The sequence below is a fragment of the Oryctolagus cuniculus genome, chromosome X (assembly GCF_964237555.1).
Source record: "Oryctolagus cuniculus chromosome X, mOryCun1.1, whole genome shotgun sequence".
NCBI lineage: Eukaryota > Metazoa > Chordata > Mammalia > Lagomorpha > Leporidae > Oryctolagus > Oryctolagus cuniculus.
Genome location: NC_091453.1, coordinates 108,900,003 through 108,918,153, shown reverse-complemented (window position 1 = coordinate 108,918,153; position 18,151 = coordinate 108,900,003). Strand labels below are relative to the sequence as shown.

The 18,151-nt window shown below is 43.1% G+C and overlaps 1 pseudogene; it reads left to right on the top strand.

Annotated features, from left to right (window-relative positions):
* The first annotated feature begins 16,844 nt into the window (after nucleotides 1-16,844).
* Nucleotides 16,845-17,740, top strand: LOC127484826 (olfactory receptor 5AP2-like; annotated as a pseudogene).
* The last annotated feature ends 411 nt before the right edge of the window (nucleotides 17,741-18,151 follow it).

Here is an 18,151-nt window from a genome sequence, read left to right as displayed (position 1 = left end):
CCCATCTATTGGTTCACTCCCCAAATGTCCATGATGGCCAGGGCCAAAGCTGGTAGCTAGGAACTCAGTCACAATCACTTGAGCCAGCACTGCTGTCTCCCAGGGTCTGCATTAGCAAGAAGCCGGAGTCAGGAGCCAGAGCCAGAAATCCAACCCAGGCACTCCTTCAGCTATGGGATGTGGATGTCTTAACCGACATCTTGACCACGAAGCTAAATGCTTACCGCTCTTAAACCTTTCTTTCCCAGAGAAACCACCAAAACATGAGAGAAGAACAAGTGAGGCACCTATTTGGAGAAGGGATAAAGAGGAAGTCATCACATCTGAGTCCTACTTTCACTTCTGCCTCTCTCTGCAGGGACAGTATACAAGAAACCACCCCGGGAAACATATTGCTTCATATTTGGCTTCCTATCAGTAAAATTCAAGTTTATGTAACTCCCAATGTCAGTCTTCTAGTATAACTCTTGAGGTCTTTGTTCATTCATTCCAAAAATAAAGTAGTTTCCACCTGAAGGGTAAAATTGCATGTCTTAGATGCTGTGTTAAGCATCTAAGATCCCAATTCCTGGAACCTCTGAATGTCACCTTTTGTGGCAAAAGAGCTTTGGCAGATGTGATTTATGTTAATGATTTTGACATAGGGAGATTACCCTGGATTGCTTGGGTAGGCCATAGATGTAATCCCAAGAGTGATGTAAGAAGGGGGCAGAGGGAAATTTGTAGAGGAGATGATACACCATGACAGAAGCCAAGAAGCATTTGCTACCATCTCTGAAGATGCATGCAAGGGCCTTGAGATGTGAGGCCCAAGGACTGCAACTCCAGAAGCTGGATAAGGCCGCTCTGCAGCCTCTGGCGGGAGCAGAGCCCTGCTTACTCCTGCTCATTGGCCCTGTGGACCAACTTCAGGCTTCTGGCCTCCAGAACTGTAGGACAACATGCTTGTACTGCCTGAAACTACTACTTGTGTGGCAACTGGTTATATATAGCAGCAACAGGAAACAGATACAGGTGTTCTGTGTTCCGCCTATGTCAGGAAATCAGCCCATCCTCCTCGGTTCCCCATGCCATGAAAGATGACCCTCCAAAAAGAAAAGGGTGGGGAGCTACCAGAGAACATGAGGATTTGGCCATCATAGAGAAACTTGGAGAGTCCGCCATGAGGACAGAAAGGGACGCCTATGGAGGAGAGGGTGTCTAAGTAAGGGCTACCTCTGAAGACAGAACCCTATTCCTGGGAAAAGGCTTTGAGGGATTCTCAGGCATGAAGACTTCCTGAAGCTTTTATTTTCCATCCCCCAAATGAGAAACCATAAAAGAGCGTTTCTAAGAGATTAGATTTTGGAAAGTCAGACGAGGACCAAATTGGAATTGCAGCTTTTCAATGTTAGGAAAGTCACTTGGCCTCTCTGAGTTTCCATGCCTTTCATCTGTATAGTAGGAATAATCACATTTATTTCATACAATTTTTGATAGAGTGAAATGAAATAAAGGATGGGATGTTACTGTGGCTGGCAGATAGTAAGCCCTTGATTAGCTTTACTTAGTAGCTCTGGCCTCCTTGTCCCTAGAGAGCTCCTTCTAAGCACTGTTTTCTGCTACTTAATTTCCTCCCTATTGTTTCTCTTGCCTTGGACACAGGTGAGGGCCTCTTCCTCAACCTCACACAGATACTATGTGACTTGGCATATGGTCCTGGGCTTAGATTTGGGAACATTAGAATAGGTGAACGGAGAACAGCTGTCCAGGGCCTAGAACTGGCTGACAGGGAGGCTACCAGGCACAGCTACAGGTTACCATGACAACTAATTCTCTTCCAGGCTGGAGAAACCTGACTTGGGGGAGGGAAGGGGAGAGAAGGGACACACAAGCACACACACACACAGAGAGAGAGAGAGAGAGAGAGAGAGAGAGAGCGCGCGCAATAGGGCTTGAGTTGCAAGGTTCTGGTTTGTGAGAATGGGAAAGACCTGGCAAAGGTCAGTGCCTCAGCATCTAACTTGGTATCCTCACTTCTAGTCTTGTGTTCTGGGGCTTGGACCACCTTGGTTAGGATCTCTTCTTCCAGAATTACATTTATTAAAGTCTGATGAGTCCCCTTGAGATAAATAAATAAATAATTGACAAATTGAAAAAGACTAATGACTCGAGGTCACGGAGGGAACTCTCTGGGGAATAAACGATTTGGATGTGGAGGAAAAGCCATGACTTTCTGAGCCAGGCAAAACACATCTCAGCACTCAGGAAAAATATATCCACCATGTTAGGCAAGAAACTCTGGACAAGGAGTTTCTGGCCGCAAGATCATGAGACTTAGCAACAATTTGAAGCAATGTGGTTTAGAAGCGAATGAAAAAAATGAAAAGTTGGTAGCATGAAAGCCTTGGTTCAAATCCTAATCTTACTATTTATGACCTGAGCAAACTCAAGTAGGGTATTGAGCATTTATGACTGTATTAGTTTTCTATGTCCTGCAAGGACATTCTTGTTTATGTCTTTTGGTAAACTAATATTTAGCTTAGCTATATACTTAGGAGAAGAATTGCTGGATCGTGGCACAAAAGTACTTTTAGCTTTAGTAGGGCTTGTCAAAGTTTTTCAAAGTCGCTGTCCCAAATTACTCTCCCACTAGCATTGTATGCACCATCCAGGTGTCCCGTATCTTCACTGATTCTGTTGACATTTCTTTTCATCATAGTCATTCCTGTGGATATTGTTCTGCAATAAATCCTTGTTGTTCACTTTGTATGACATCATAGTTCATCTCTCATAGTAGCTGGTTTTTTTTTTAAGATTTATTTATTTTGAAAGCCAGAGTTCAGAGAGGCAGAGGCAGAGAGAGAAAGAGAGGTCTTCCATCTTCTGGTTAACCACCACCCCCCCAAAATGGCTACATTGGCCGGAGCTACGCCAATCCGGAGCCAGGAGCTAGGAGCTTCCTCCAGGTCTCCCATGCGGGTTCAGAGCCCAAGGAGTTGGGCCATATTCTACTGCTTTCTCAGGCCATAGCAGAGAGCTGTATCAGAAGATAAGCAGCCAGGACTTGAACCAGTGGCCATATGGGATGCCAGCGCAGCAGGTGGCGGCTCCAATAGTGGCTGTTTTAACTCTTGTCCACTCATTCATTCAAAAAAAAAAAAAAAAAAAGACTGAGCGTGTTCTTTTTATTTAACCCAGGAAACTTTTATCTTTTATTTAAGGTATACAAGCTCCATGAATCTCATAAATACAATTTGGGAACATAGTGATTCTTCCTACCCTACCAGCCCTCCCAGCCACACTCCCACTCTTCTTCCTCCTCCCTCTCCTATTCCAACTCTTATTTTTTACTAGTATCTATTTTCAATGAACTTTATACACATAAGATTGACCCTATACTAAGTAAAGAATTCAATAAACAGTATTAAAAAAAAACTGTTCCTCAACAGTCGAGACACAGGCTGTTCAAAGTCATTGCATTTCAAAGTGTCAATTTCACTTCTATAGATTACCTTTTAGGTGCTCTATTAGTTACCATAGATCAGGGAGAACATATGATATTTGTCCTTTGGAGACTGGCTTATTTCACTAAGTATGATGTTTTCCAGTTTCATCCATCTTGTTGCTAATGACAGTTTCATTTTGTTACCGCTGTGTAGTATTCCATGCTGTACATATCCAATAATTTCTTTATTTCAGTCTTCAATTGATGGGCATCTGGGTTGATTCCATGTATTAGCAAGGAACATGGGAGCACAGATAACTTATTTATTTGTTTGTTTATTTATGCATTTATTTTAAAGATTCATTTATTTGAAAGTCAGAGTTACACAGAGAGGCAGAGGAGGGTGAGAGAGGTCTTCCATCTGCTGATTCACTCCCCAGTTGGCCACAATGGCCAGAGCTGCACCAATCTGAAGCTAGGAGCCTGGAGCTTCTTCCAGGTCTCCCACGTGGTTCCACAGACACAAGAACTTGGATCATCTTCTACTACTTTCTCAAGCCATAGCAGTGAGCTGGATCAGAAGTGGAGCATCCGGGACTCGAACTGGTGCCCACATGGGATGCCAGCACTGTAGGCAGCGGCTTTACCTGCTACGCCACAGCGCTGGCCCCACAGATAACTTTTTTATTTACTGGTTTCATTTCTCTTGGGCAAATTCCCAGGAATGGGATGGCTAGGTGATATGGTAGGGCTATATTGAGATCTCTTAGGTATGTCCAAACTGTCTTCCACATTGGCTGTACCATTTTACAGCCCCACTAACAGTGGATTAGTGGATTAGGGTACCTTTTTCCCCACATCCTCACCAGCATTTGTTGATGGATTGTTGATTTCTGTGTGAAAGCCATTCTAACTGAGGTGAGGTGGAACCTCATTGTGGTTTTGATTTGCAATTTTCTGACAGCTAGTGATCCTGAGCATTTTTTCAGGTGTTTGTTGGCCATTTTAATTTCTTCTCTTGAAAAATGGCTGTTCAAATCCTTTGCGCATTTCTTAACTGGATTGTTTGTTTCGTTGTTGAGTTTCTTGAGTTCTTTATAGACTCTGGCTATTAATCCTCTCTCAGTTCCATAGTTTGCAAATCATTTCTCCTGAGCACTTTCTGAGCGCCAGATACTGTGCCAGCTTCTGAGATACATAGTCCTGAAGTTTTCAGTTCCATGTCCACTCACCTCCCCTCCTACAGATGATCTGCTGGCAACAAGAACATGAGCCAGTGCATGGTACACAAACATCTGAAAATTCAGAACGTTTCTTGTTTAATATCCTCTCTCCACCTCCAGATATTTCAATATGTTCAGCAGAACTCTTTGCATTTTCTGGAAAATACCATCCCCATATTTGCCAAAACAAACATTCCACCTAGCTCTTGCTCTTACCCCCTTGTCACCTTTGTCAAGATATTTGTGCCAGCCAGTCTCACCCTTGACCTCACTCTATGTCTCTAATCTCTACATATGAACTAAAAAATGCCTGTTAACAAACTTTAGCTAACATGTGTGATGACCTCTAAGATGACACTCTAATAAGACCTAGCAGTAGCCCTAGAACCCTTTGAGTATCTATTTTGCTCCTTTAATTTCAACACAAAATCTCTCCCTAGTGTTCTCTACTCATTGTCTCAAATTTGCTCAAAGCTCACCCTTCCTCATCCCCTAAAATCTGGTTCTGTCCTGGAACTGCTCCCTATCACTAAAAATCTTCTGATCACCAAAATGAATAATATTTTCTCATCCTTCTTTCTCTCTGATTCCTCTTCTATGTTTACAATGCTGATCAATGTTCTAGAAATCCCTGTCTCAGAATTTCCCTTTCCTCATGATGTGTCTTGCCTGTCCCCATTCCTAACTGCCCCTTCTTCCCACATCAATTTAAGGGACACACACATCCTCCAAGCTTTTGCACTTGGCTGCTCCCTTTTCCCAAGTTGATCTCACTCATAATTGCAAGGATCGCTTTTATAACATTTCTCCCGATTTCCTTGTTGAGTCTTAATTTATCTCCAGGGTAGCAATCTCCCAACACTGTGACTGGCATCACCGTTCTTCTACTCACAATGGCTCCAAACCTCTGTGTCTCTAACCACAGCCAATCCCTCACCACCCCCACAGCTGATGAGCTGTGGTCTTCTTTTTCTCTGACTGTCATAATGCCTCTGCTCTGTCTGTTCCCCACTATGGCTTTCTTAATTCAAGTGCTTAATATACTTCCCTACACCTGGACTATTGTACTGCAATAGCCTCTTAACTGCCTTCACTCGCTCCCCTCTGCCATCCATCCTCTGCACTGCTGACAGATTAATCTTCGTAAAGCACCACTTTGACTGTCACTCCACTACTTTAAAATTTCCCATGATTTCCGATTGTTTACAAGATCCAGCCCCCCACTCCTTAGGCTGCCAGGAAAGCTTAGCTGCAGCTGCCTTTCCAATCCCCTATCCCATCCCTCCTTTCCAGTACCATTACACTTTCGCTCCTTTCCATGGTCTGACTTGTAAATAATGTGCTGGTTAATTGCATGCATGAGCTCTGCACTCAGATAGGCTCCAGTGAGAAACCTGGCTCTACCACATGTAGTGGTATGACATGGTACATTCCATACAGCTTCTCTGGACTCAGTTTCGTCATCTATAAAATAGGGACAATAATGGAATCCTGCCTCCAGCAGTTAATTATAAAGATTAAATTGGCGTAATGCATAAACTGCTTAGCACAGTGCTGGATGCAGAGAAAAAAGAAAAAAAAACGGAGCTTGCTCCCATTTTACCCATATTTTACACTACTCTCTGTCTCTTCACTCAGTCCATTCTTTCTGCCTTAAATATCCTCTCCCAATCACATCTATTGAAATCCTTTGCATGCTCCAAGGAACACTTCAAATGCTACTTCCCTTAGGATGCCTTCTCTACTTCTTCTAAATCTAGCACTTTGCTTGAACTCCTCTCAGTATTTTTCATCCCACCTTGGCATAAAGCTATCGCCTTCTATGCTAGTCAAATCCCCTTCACTCTCTAACCATGCTCGGATAATATCTATTTCCATTATAGCACCTACCCCAGGATGGGGTTCCAGACAGAAACTTTAGTAAATATCTGTTGCCTAACCATGGCTGGAGAACTCATGCTCAAATAGTAACAAGAGAAAATGTAGAGGGTTCTGAGATGGGTCAACCATGACTGTGGAGTAGTTAACGTTGCCTGCGGTGTTACTAGTACCCCAGTCTTTGCTTCCTTTCTTCTGCCAACTCCTACCCCCACTTTCCTTCTTATCCATCATGTTCTTTACCCTCATGCATGGCTGTTAGACTTCTCAGTATATACCATAGCCATTTTTTTAATCCTGCTGATGGCCCTTGTGGGGAAAGAAGTTCCTAGACAACCTCAGATCTTGTCCCTTTGTCCTTACCACTTAAGCGTTGATGAAAACCACCCTCCTATCTACGACAAATTCTTACAAGAGGGGTTCATTAAACTTATGATCCAATTCTCTATCTGGAACTTGTGATTAAAATACAGAACAGGAAATTAGACTCCTTTATGTGACGGCACTTACTGGCCTAACCAGATACCAATCACCACTTTGTATCAATAATATTCTTCAGCTCTTGAAGTTTGCCAGGCCTAAAACTTTGCTTTCTGTCTACAACTAAATTTTGGAAACTAGTCATCCAAGTTTCCAACTTTCTTTCCTGGGCATCTCCTAAATAAATCCTTCAAAGTGTAAATCTAAGCCTGTGTAGGATCACCTGTAAGCTTGATTTGCACTCTCTGAATTTTTTATTATTTATTTGACAGGCAGAGTTAGACAGTGAGAGAGAGAGAGAGACAGAGAAAAAGGTCTTCCTTCTGTTGGTTCACTCCCCTAATGGCCGCTACGGCCAGCGCTGCGCCGATCCGAAGTCAGGAGCCAGGTGCTTCCTCCTGGTCTCCCATGCAGGTGCAGGGCCCAAGCACTTGGATCATCCTTCACTGCCTTCCAAGACCATAGCAGAGAGCTGGACTGGAAAAGGAGCAACCGGGACTAGAACCCCATGCCCATATGGGATGGCGGCTCCGCAGGCAGAGGATTAACCAAGTGAGCCACAATGCTGGCCCCACACTCTCTGAATTTTCAACTATTCAGCTAAGTGTGTGACTACAGAGACAAATAAAATAGGGTCAGTCTCAAGAAATGTTCCATCTAGTACATGAGACTTTGATGAACTTTGAATTTCGAAATGCCACTATGCCACTTGATAAGAAATTTTGGCTCTCTCAGCTCTTGAATCCTAATCACAGCTTCTCTCTGGCATTCCAGCTGTATCTCTTTACAAAAATTGACAGTAATCATCTTTTTATTGCATGCTTTTCATCAAAAAAAAAAAAACAATTGAAGAGAAGGGAGTGAGAATTCATATCTATTGAGTATCTATTTCACTAGGCACTTTGCATACAAGGTTCTCCCTGTCAAGCAACCTAAAGAGATGGGTTTTGTCCCCATTTACAGATCTGGTAGCCGAAACCCACTGAACTCAAGTCTTTTGCCCCAGGTTACTCAACTAGTAAGAGATAAAGTTGAGATTTGATGTTTTTCTCTGACTTCAAAGCATCAGATTTCTCCATTCCATTCTACTAACATCTGTAATCCAGAGAAATTCCTTTTTCTTGGCATTTGTACAGTGGGCCCTCTCCTATAGACTCTGATACCAAATGTTCTCACTGCCACTCCCCATTTGTGATTCCACAGCACCAAATGAAAAGCAAAATGCTTCTTCCAATTGCCCCATTTCCTCTGAATTGAATCCTCTGTGTGGGCAGCTGCATCTCTGGGAACCTAACAGTCTGTCTCCTCTACTGTGTAATCACCACTCACCAATGCACACAGATTGAAACCCTTTATCCTGATTTTATGGGAAAAGCCCTAAAATTGAATCTAGTAAATTCCTCAGGTATGCATTCTAGAAGAAATGAAGCCATCTTTCTCTCCTAACCTCTTCCTTAGATAGAGAGGTCACACTCCAGGGCAAAAATGGATGTGTGATCTTTGATTTGTCTTGCTCAAAAGATTTGGGGGATGTAGTGGTTTCCCTGATGCCATCTGAAAACCAGAGCAACCTAAGATCCCACATTACAAGATTATAATAATTGGAAATAAAGATCAGTTTAAATTATAAGGATGATTCACTGTAATTCAAAGAAAAGCTTAAGAAAATCTACTGTGCTTAAGAATCTAAATGTATAAAATAGACACATAGGAACCAGACAAGTAGTCATATTACAAAATATTCTTCACTCTTCAAAATTTTTCTCTAGGACTACTTTTTTATTATAAACTCTCTTGACACATTTGAAAATGGAGTAGTTTTATAAAAGTTTGAAGTTATACACTTTTCTAAGGAGTTTACTCACCGAATAACTCAAGATATGCCGACAGTGAGACTTTATGCATGTAGCAGACATTCGGTAAATATTTTTCTGACTGAATACTAGAATGGGACTCCAAAATGCATTTGTTTTCCTTAACTTGAATTAACAGCTTTAAAAGCTTGTTAAAGAGCTAAGGTATCCATTTTAATGAATATACTTAAGTCATTTTTAATCAGCAGTATTGATTTATATGAGGTGTACTCAGTTCTCTTGAGGCAATTAAGCATGACCCCTATAATTTTGTTTACAATATCAATTTGCTCAGTAAACCCCTCCTTCATCGCTAGTACAGTAGTAAGGCCCTGTAGTGTCTCATTCGAAGGGTCTCAATTTCTTTTTTTTTCCTTAAGATTTATTTATTTATTTATTTATTTATTTGAAAGACAGAGTTACATACAGAGAGGCAGAGGCAGAGAGAGAGAGAGAGAGAGAGAGAGAGGTCTTCCCTCCTCTGGTTCACTCCCCCAAATGGCCGCAATTGCCAGAGCTGGGCCAATCCGAAGCCAGGAGCCAGGAGCGTCTTCCAGTTCCCCCACACAGGTGCAGGGGCCCAAGCACTTGGGCCATATTTTACTGCTTTCCCAGGCCATAACAGAGAGCTGCATCAGAAGTGGAGCAGCCAGGACTCAAGCTGGCGCCCACATGGGATGCCGGTGCTGCAGGTGGCAGCTTTGCATGTGATGGCCCCAGGGTCCCAATTTCATAATCAGTTTAAGACATTTAATTACAAATCAAAGCCCAAAAAGAAGGATTGATGTTTTGAAGTGGCCTCCTCCTAGGAATATTGAACTGAAGGTGGGGGAGTGGAAGTTTGAAAACACTTTTTCTTAGCTATTGATTCACTTCTGAAACATGCTCTAGAGGAAATAATTATATGTCTGTATCTTTATTTTTGTTTAGTCAACAATTATTGAGTGCCTACTATGGGCAAAAATTTCTACCACTTATTTAAGTGAGCTCCTTAAAAATTGATGTTTATTTAACTAAAAATTAAAGATAGAATACTATTTTGGCAGAAACTCCAAGGAGTACTGAAGTAGAGGTGGAGAGAAGGGTAAAGGGTTCACAGACTATACCAAAGATGGATCAGCTAAGACAGAACATGCTAGAGAAAAGAGACAGGAAATGTAGACAAATCTTTCCCAATATACCAGTGTCACTAAGATTTGGCACTGTTCATCACAACAGAGAATTTTGACTTAGTAATTGGCTCCTCTGAACCCACAAACTTCAGAACTCAAGGTTTGGTGAGAGGTTTGTTGGCATGAGACAGTCTGTGAGAGTCTTTGTATACTCTACCATTTTATTGAACTTGCCCCATGGAGGGGGGAAATATTACCCTTGGAAAGTCAGCTTAAGGGAAATTGATTTTCATGAGAACAACACATTAGGCAAACAGGCAGAACCTGACTCCCTAATGAGAGGAAGTTAAGGCAGGATATTAAGTTGGGCAGTTAGAACAGCAGCTACAGTGAGAGTACTCTTGAATGTGCATCCGGATTCTCCGTCAGGATGAACCAACTATCCAAGAGCATAGTGGCCTGCCCTTCTGAGGAGGAAAAAGTAAAAAAAAAAAAAAAAGTCTATCTGAATTTGTTTGGGTGGAGACCATAAAAGATTTTGGAAATTTTAACTAGGGTGGAAAAAAAAAGTTATCCCAATAAGCATTTACTGAGTTCATAATGGGAATTCACTTTTGAGTTACACATGTGAAGGAAACCAAGGGAAACAATAGAAAACTATGAGATGGCATGGCTCTTATGTTTGACACACTTACAATTTGGGGCTGGAGACAACACATGAAATGACTTAAGAGTTAACATATAGAAACATGCATGTGTTGTACAACAAGAATGAGATTGGCTGGGTACTTTGCTAACACTTTTTATAGATGATTTTATTTAGACCTAAAGAAAATACTAAGAGATAATTTTATTATTAGAAGTACTCCTTATCTTACCGCTGAGAAAATTGAAGCAGCAAGAAGTTAAATTGCCTGCCCTGAGTCACACAGATAGTATGTGGTAAAGTCGAAACTCAAACCCAGGGTTGTCCAACATGAAAGCAAAATGCTCTCAACTACTTCGATATCCTCCTTCCCTGGGACATGATAAATCCTTGTTTGCAGACCAAAGATGCCAGGTCACTGTAACTACTGCAGCTTCCTCACGATTGTAAATTTGTCACCATCAGAGAAGAATGGAGTCTAGGAAAAGGAAGCTTCGTAAAGAAAATGTGAGTGCTACCGGATGGAGATGAGAAATAGCAGGTAAGAGAGGTGCTGAGGTTTTTGCCATCATCAGAGTCAAACACCAGGATGAAGAGTGAAAGGTGCGAGAAAATCAATGTCCCTGCTATTCAGAAGCCTAGCACCATGAGGATAGGAGCAGATAAATATTAGAGTGATGGACGAGGGCATTTCCGTTCTTGATAGCAGGGAAAGGAGCAGGCCTAGAATGTGTAGAAAATGCTTTTTCTTACCTCAGAGGGCAAGATGAACAGAAGAAGGCAATTAGAAAAATAAAGCTGGCTAAATTGTGAACTCTTCAAGTTGGGTATTTCGCATTGTGGGGCCACTTTTTTTTTTTTCCTAGAATTTCTGTTAGCTGTATTCTGAATTCCATCAATTTTGGATTTCTGCTATGGAATAAGAACCATAATTAGAGTCTCTATTTGTCAGGGAAACGACAATCTTAGGAATTCATCCAAATCATTCAGACTCCCAAGTATTACATGCGATATTTCAACAATTGGGAACAAAAGTATGAGCTGTTATTCCTTGCACAACTTATCTGGATAATTGTAGCCACCCCTCACATTTAGGCTCACATATCACATATCATTTGGCCTAAGATATTTCCTGGCCTGTTTCTTTGTCATGTTAGCAAATGGAACAGAACGGGGTGGAGGGGGGAGTATTTGGCATCAAAGAATAGAGTTGAATTAGAAATATCTGTCACCAGGTCTCAATAATGCCTAGCTCCCAGTCTGGTTCTGGGTCTCAGTAATGTTTGTCTGAGGCATGGCAGCAAAGCCTGTCTCCAGACCTCAATAATATCTACCTTCAGGTCTCAAGGTGCAGAAACACAAATAACAGAACCATCCCCCCTGGACACCAGAGGTTTTCACGCATTCAATGTGTCATTCCTTTAAAAAAGCGAGCTGTCTATTATATCCCACAAGTTTATTTCAAAGGAAAAAGAAACTTTACTCCAGATGTTCTTATTGCATCACACAAATTCGAGTTATGGAAGAAAAGCACTATCTTTAGAGTGAGCTTTAAAAAATGGTTAACTTCCTCTTCAGGTAGGGGTAGGAGAGCTACTATTGGTATTAGTCAACGATTCTTCTCTCCTGTCTCAAAGACTGTCTCTGGGTAGCTCTGGGTAGTTTTCCTGCTCATCAGGGTAGTGTCTCTCACAGGTCACTTTCAGGATCAAGTTAATTTGCATTTGAAGTAAGAGTTGACCTATCAGCAGCAGGGGATCCTTTTTGCTGCCAAGGGCCATTTGGATATTCATCATTTGTGGACCCTACAAAATGATCAACTTAAAAATGAGCCTGCTATAGTTGTATTGAATTTCATATCCCACCTGTGGTTGCCTTGGCAGGGCCAGACCAAATGATTTCCGGGCCTTCTGTGGCCCACCCCTGAATGATGAATGTTATTTGTTCATTGCTAAACTTTTGCTGTGATGGATTGGGGTGGCGAGAGGCTCAGCGCAAGGGAGAGCACTGGGTTCCCAGGAGTACAGCCGGGTTGCCAGGAGTACAGTACTGCAGTGCTTTCTTTCCCAGAAGGTTTTCCTGGATTGACTTTAGATGAGGTCATGAGTTTGTGCTTCTGTAGCTAGTCTCTCACTCACTACTTACGCTGCTACATTTTCTTTCTTTCTTTCTTTCTTTCTTTCTTTCTTTCTTTCTTTCTTTATTTTTGACAGGCAGAGTGGACAGTGAGAGACAGAGAGAAAGGTCTTCCATTTTTGCCGTTGGTTCACCCTCCAATGGCCACCATGGCCAGTGCGCTGCCGCGGGCGCACCACACTGATCCAAAGCCAGGAGCCAGGTGCTTCTCCTGGTCTCCCATGGGGTGCAGGGCCCAAGCACTTGGGCCATCCTCCACTGCACTCCCTGGCCACAGCAGAGAGCTGGCCTGGAAGAGGAGCAACCAGGACAGCGGGACTAGAACCAGGTGTGCCTGCGCCGCAGGCGGAGGATTACCTATTGAGCCGCGGCACCGGCCACGCTGCTACATTTTCAATTTTGTGCTAGCAAATATTAACATCCAGATGTGGGGGAAGCATGAACTTGAGAATGAGGGAGAAGGTGTTATTGCATGTGGTCCACCAAACGGTCTTTCATGCTAATGAGCATCTTTTGGTGATTATAATGGCATAGGAGAATTAACACTGAGGTAAATCTTGATTATGGGCCAACAGGGGAAAGGGATGGGGGAATATGATTAGTTATATTCTCTGGGTAACTGGAAGTTGAGAACAAAGCTGTTTCTTTTAAATTTGTTCTAAAAAATCGGTTAAGATCTCCAAGTCCACTGTTCCTACTTAACAAATGCATTATAATTTTGTACTTGAATCGCTCTCTACTGATTGAGGATCTTTCAGAATCTGCAGCCATCCTTTTGAGCGTTAATTCCAATGGCCAGAGCTACAAATAAAGATGGAAAAAACAGAAAGAATAGGACTGAATGTATTCTGACTGCAGTACATCCCTTGAAAATTGTTTTCTTGACTGAGTCTGTTTCATTGTCATCTGTCTCCTCTACACAAAAGTAAATGGAGACAAAACAATTTTTATTTTTTTTTTAAAAAAAAGGTCTCAGAAAATTGAAAGCTCTGCATAGTCAGATTGCCATTAATGAAGGCTTTGGCAGAGACTCCCACTGAAGGGAGTCCAACAGCTTCCATTAAAATGTGTTCTCCTGTGCTTCACATGAACAAAGCTGGTCCAGATATGCAGTTGCTAACCTCGGACTTTGAATAATTTCTAGTAAGCGAGTAAGGGTTATACTGACATATCCATTCTCTTCTCTGGTACCTTTTGAGACAGAGGGCAAGAGTTTGTAAGACTTCTGCTTAAGAGCTTTATTTTTGTGGCTGTGATGAGAGCTCTCTCTCAGGAGGAGAGCTTTGCCTGTCACTAGATTACGGATCCATAGGAGGATTAAAATTGTCACCCCAGAAAAGGATAAAGTCTATAAGCTCTAACAAAAGAGAAGGAAGGAAGGAAGGAAGGAAGGAAGGAGGGAGGGAGGGAGGGAGGGAGGGAGGGGAGGGAGGGAGGGAGGGAGAATGGGAGGGAGGAAAGGATGGGAGGGAAGGGGGAGGGAGGGAGGGAGAAAGGAGGGAGGGGGAGGAAAGGGAAGGGAGAGGGGAGGGAGGGAGAGAGGGAGGGAGGAAGGAATGAGGAAATTTCACCAAAACTAAATTAGCCACTTGATCCTCCCATCTCAGGAAAAGAAATGATCATCCTCATAGTTGCTTAAGCCAAACATATTCATCTTAGTAACTTCTTTTGTTTCATGCCTTCTAAAGCAATGCATCTGCAATGCTGGTCATTTCATCAGAATAAACTTTTTAATGAAAAGTGTGATATGCATTCTTAACAGTGCACAAAGGCGTGTCAGTGCTGCCATGTGAAAAGTCCTGAATGAATGCACTTTACTCCCTGTCAACTCTGTCTTCACTAGCACCTCTTGCGGAGACTACTTCATTAGCCTCCCATCAGTGTTCCCACTTCTCCTTTTAGCCCTCTCCAGCTGATTCTCCACAGGGAAGCCTGAGGAATCTCTTCCAAAATACAAATCAGATTGTGTCTTCTACAAACTCACTTCCTATCACCTGCTTCAGCTGTTGCCACAGTAGCTGTTTTGTTGCTTGTTTGCTCGAATTGCTCTGATGGTTCAGATGCTTATTCCACTCAGGACCTTTGCACATGCTGCCTCACTTCCTGTAGCACCACCCTTCTGATTTTTTTATAGCCAGATATTCCTTATCTGTCATATCTCAGCTTTAATATGAATTCCTCTTCAGAGAGTTCTTCCCTATCTCAGAAAAATTAGGTCATCTCTCGATGCATAGTATTCTTTGTTTTGGGACACTAATGTTCTCCCTCATAGTATTTATCACAATAGAGATTTTACAGTGATTTCTAAAACCCTCTGTTTAATATCTACTCTAGGAATAGAATGTAAGCCCTAGGGACATGGGGGCTGTGACTTCCTTGCTCATGGTTTTATTCCCAGTGCCTAGCTAGACCACGATATAATACATAGTATGTGTCCAAATACAAATGATGAATGAATGAATGAGTGAATGAATGAAGGGAATCCTGAACTGAAGCCTCTCTTTTGCATCTACGTTAATCCCTCCGGGCTGTAAGAAAAGAGAGGGTGGAAGAGGCCTTAAAGAGGCTGTTGTGCTTTTGAATGTGAAATCACTAAGGAACATGCCTAGAAGCCAAAGGGGAAAATCAAGTTTATTCCATTACTAATTAATGAGACTTGGGATTGAATGATAAAAATCTAATGATGTTAATGTTGGTTCTGAATGCTGGCTGGCAGTCTCTGAAGACAAGACAAAACGGTAAGAGGACACCGTTGTTTAATCCCCCAATTAGGAAGCAGCTGTCACCTCCGGGGACGATCCTCATTGCTGATTGATTTTCTTTATACGCTGTCCTCATACTCATACTACCTTAGGCAGCCCACATGTCCTGGGTCCCTCCACTGTAAGGAGACCTTCCTTTACACATGCCCAGTATATTAACAATCCAGACTGATGCAAAGGGTAAATTGCGGAGAAATTCTTTCACATCACAGAAGCATTCTTAATAAGATTTCTTTAAAGAGCCAGTTCCCTGAGTGCATTTAAATGGGATTTCATTTAGAAAAATATGACTTAACTGTAGTCTTTTAGGGACACATTATCATTGCCCAAAACGAAGTAACAAAGAGGGCTTTGCTTTCGTCCCTGGCCACAGACAGCCTTTAGCCTAGAACATCCACTGAGCCAAACCCCTAACTCTGACCTCACACATAACCCAAATATAAACCATAGCACAAGCTGGTCTCTCATTGTCTCACAACCCAGGCACTAAGACCAGACCATGGGCTTCTGAGCACCCACGGAGGCTTGTGGGGAAGGGGAAGCTGCATCCATGACTCACTGTTAACACATTTCTGGTGCTGGGGGGGGGACCTCTAAATGCACAACCTACTGCTTGTGAGTCAGGAATGTCATTTTCATTTATGAAAGATGGAACATTATTTTTCTCTAACATTTCAAGTGAATAACTTTACATACATTTCCCTCTCAATTTCCATAGGAATTTGATGCCATGGAAGCAATCAGCTCCATATCCCTTGAGCCTGGCAGAGACTCTTATTTTTCTTACAGGTACTTTAAGATCCCTAGTTCTGAATGCCCCTACTCCCACCAATTATGCCCTGGTGAAACCCACTCTGACTTAAGGGCTCCATGGGAGCTAGGGTGGTCTGAATTCCCGTGTTATGTTAGGGTTTGGATTTGCATGACTGCTGAGTCTTGAAAAGCTGCATGATGAAGCTTCTCAATATGAAGTTGAGGAGGTTCTGCACCATGTGTGCCCCCATTTGGAAGTGTTGACTTCCCACAGTGAGCCTTCCAAAGGTGGATTCATCACCAGCTGTGTCTAGAGAGAGTGGAGTAGAGCCTGCGTGCTGCCCTCTCTGTTCACTCTCCTGGGCACACTCTCTGATTCCTCTGCAACTACTAGGTAAATACACCTAGCAGATCAAAATGAGGAATGCATGCCAGGGGACCAAAGACAGGGACTAGGGGTTAATGTGCTGAAGGGCATTTCTGGTGCTATTGCTCCTGTTTAGTAGCACAGATCTTTTCCCAACTGACTCCGTTTCTGTCTTTTTCTCCAATCTGGCCCCTGAATCTCACAGATATGGGGAATCTGAACATGATCAAAGAATTCCTCACGGGATTTGGAAGGCTCCTTGGGTTATGGTTTTTCATTTTAGGGATATTTCTGAGCATCTATTTAATGATCTTGGTGGCGAACATTCTCATCCTTACAGTCATTTCCCTTGACTGCAGCTTCCAAACCCCCATGCACTTCTTTCCGTCTAATTTCTCCTTTCTTGAGACCTGGTACACTACTTCCATTGCCCTGAAGATGCTGCAGACCCTTATCTAGGGTCCTGGGGTGATTTTTTTTGCAGGCAGCATGGCCCGGTTTTCCTTCTTTGGCCCTATGGCAGTAGTTGAGTGCTTCCTGCTGGCAGCCATGTCTTACGACTGCTCCCTTGCTTTCTGCAGCCTCCTCCAGTACCCAGCCCTCATGGACCTCCACATCTGCACCCTGCTTGCAAGTGCGTCTTGGCTGGATGGGTTCCAAAGCCCTGTTGTCACCACCCCCATGACTTTCCAACCCATTCTGTGCAGCTATGAGACTGACCACTTCTTCTGTGACCTGGCCCCTGGTTTGTTCAGATGCTGAGACAGTGGAAAAATCCACTTTCCTCATGGCCTCTCTCATCACCACGGTGTCTGTCCTCTTGCCTCACTGTTGCCTCCTAGCTCCAAACAATTGCTGCTGTCCTCAGGATCCCTTCAGCGTCAGGGCAGCAGCGGGCCTTCTCCACCTGCTTCTCCCATCTCATCGTGGTCGCTCTGTACTAAGGAACACTTGGCACGGTGTATGCCATTCCCACAGCAACCCAGACTGCTGTCCTTAGCAAGACCTTCTCGCTGCTGCACACTGTGCTCACCCCCATCATCGGTCCCATCGTGCACGTTTTGAGAAATAAGGATGGTAAAAAGGCAGCAAATAGGCTCTGAGTTGGCAGGTATGTGCCAAGGAGACCTAAGGGCCATCCTAACTCCAGGGTGTCTCTTCTCTAGGGAGCCTAAGCTTCTCCGAAGGAGTTCAACCACAAGGCTGAGCACCTGGGTGTTCAGACCACTGCTGTTCCCTCTTTCCAGGGAAATGGCCAGCAGAGTAAGGGGCCATCCCTTAGTCCTAGAGCCTATAGTGTCCTTTGGATTGCCAGGCTAATCATTGCATGATAAGATTAAGTTTATTAAGAAAATGTGGTTCCACCAGGCTATACTACCACATGTGGATGCCTTTTAAGGGCAAGGTAGAAGGGCCCCACTTGTAGCAGCAGCTTTATGCCACAAAAACCTCTCTCTCTCTCTCTCTCTCTCTCTCTCTCTGTCTCTCTCTGTGTGTGTGTGTGTGTGTGTGTT